The sequence below is a fragment of the Sturnira hondurensis genome, unplaced genomic scaffold (genome assembly GCF_014824575.4).
Source record: "Sturnira hondurensis isolate 20B ecotype Veracruz unplaced genomic scaffold, ASM1482457v3 Scaffold0004474, whole genome shotgun sequence".
Lineage (NCBI taxonomy): Eukaryota > Metazoa > Chordata > Mammalia > Chiroptera > Phyllostomidae > Sturnira > Sturnira hondurensis.
The window spans coordinates 77,682-79,781 of record NW_028077105.1 but is presented as its reverse complement, the minus strand read 5'-3'; the positions used below and the strand labels follow the sequence as shown (position 1 = coordinate 79,781).

The following is a 2,100-nucleotide window of genomic DNA, read 5'->3' as shown; positions in this document are numbered from 1 at the left end:
AGAAAACCTCTAGCCCTTCTGAAAATCAGTTTTTGTTATCTGTATATTCTTTATACCATACTTAGAAATTCATCATTAATTATGAGTATGATATTTTTCAGTTATAGTTTTGATGGAAAAGTCATATAAAATGTTGTTTCTAATATATTTTATATTAACTATCTGTGGAAGTTTTGTCTCTCTTGCCAATTGGATAATCTTATTTTTTTTCTCAAAATTTGGAACACATCACAAATTTGTGTGTCATTCTTGCACAGGGGTCATGCTAATTAATCCCTTCTGTATCATTCCAATTTTAGTAAATGTGCTGTCTATATGAGCCTGATAACCATTTTATCAGTCTTCCTTTGAACAAAGAAACAAATATCAATTTATTTAATCTAGAAATTTTGATCAACTAATCAAGAATCAACCAAATTGTACAATAATGTAATCTGAACTTTATTCTGTACAGAGATTCATAGTTTATTAAAAGGAGAAAAAAATAAAGATCATTTAAGCAAACATCACCCTTTAATTTTATGGAAAGTGAGCCTCAGAGAAATAAAATAGCTTTATTTCTCTGAGGCTCAAAGAAATAACATGGTCAAACATTTGTTGAAACCAAGTTATATTTATTTGAAGTACCCTCTATTTCAGGAAAAAAAAATTCAAAATTCTTATGTTTGATTTATAAGCTGTGAAAATTAACTATGGTTAGTTGTTAAAATGTATTAATTTGTCTATATTTTAGACAGTAGAAATGATAGGAATTCTGTTACTAGTATAGTGTTTCAAAAGAAGAAACGAGTGACACAAATCCCTCATTTTCCCCTGATAATTACTGTAATGTTTCTTGATGGATGTGTGCATGGTAGCCTGATGTTCAGTTTTAGATGGGAGTGAAAGGACGTTAGAATAATTTCTCATTCAGCACTTGTAAATAAAGTATTGAACTCTGGAGTCCTCCTCAATCTCAGAACATTCTGACCTCAGAAACAGTTTTATCACACTATTGGCTGCTGGCTTAGTTTGTTAGAATAATTGTTTTTGTTAAAGTTGAGAGAAGAAGCAAAGGCAAGTTCATGATTTATTGATCTGTTTTTCTGGCTGGCCTGAAATAAGTGAATTGGTATCAATTCCCTATGTATGTATTGATTGTTCTACAAAAGGACCTCTCTAAGGGCAGTTGAGTCCTGTTGAAAGTGGTTACAAATATCTCCTGATAAACGTAATGAGATTTTCATAGGGTCAATTATATTTGAGCACTACATTCTTGTTTTTGCTGTTTTCAGAGAAAAGAGAAAGCCAATTTAAGTTTGGTGCAGCTCTTTTTACTTGTGAACCCAAAGTGATCAACAGTCCTCATGGGTTGACAGTAAAGTTCCTAATTTAAAACTGTAGTGACTGCTTCATGTTCCATAACTTGTTTCTAGTTCTCATCAATTCTTAAAGTTAATTAAATAAACTTTTTAATGAATGTTGTTTCACTGAAGAAAAATGGAACTATGTGGTGATGTGCTCATCTTGAATTGTTCTTTACATTTCGTGTTTGAAATGTCAGTCTTGCAGCCTCATCGATATACAAATGGGGGTATGTAGAGTGATCGTTATCTGGTTTTATAAGCGCTTAAAAGAATGTTTTCAAGAAACTGTTTTCAGAGATCATCGATAATAGAATAGAAATAAATGTAATTCAGATTTTCACTTCTCTTTTTAAAATTTTAGAGAACACTGGTCAATTCACAAATGTAAAACAATAGAAGTGTATGAAGGACAGTGGAGTGATCACAAGATCATACTGATCCATATATTGCATATAAATCTGACAACAGCAGACTGTTGTTTGAAATAAACGTATGCTTCTTAATAACAGAAATACATTCTGATAAATACATTGTTGAGTGATTTGGTGGTTGTGGGAACACTATGGAGTACTTACACAAACCCAGATGTTACAACCTACTACAGTCCAGACCACAGGCACACCACTCTCACACACCCCGTCTCTCACTGATGGACACGCTGTAACGTGGCACATGACCACGTGTTATTGATATCCATGAGGTCATTTTCTTTTGGTAAAATTTCAAATGACAAAGTACAATATTCCCTAAAATT

At 32.2% G+C, this 2,100-nt stretch overlaps 1 non-coding gene across 1 annotated transcript; it reads right to left on the bottom strand.

The window, feature by feature from the left end:
* Positions 1 to 212: 212 nt before the first annotated feature.
* LOC118986827 (U6 spliceosomal RNA) lies at positions 213 to 321 on the bottom strand. Its single transcript, XR_005066458.1, has one exon. It is a non-coding gene; the product is annotated as a U6 spliceosomal RNA (small nuclear RNA).
* Positions 322 to 2,100: the final 1,779 nt, after the last annotated feature.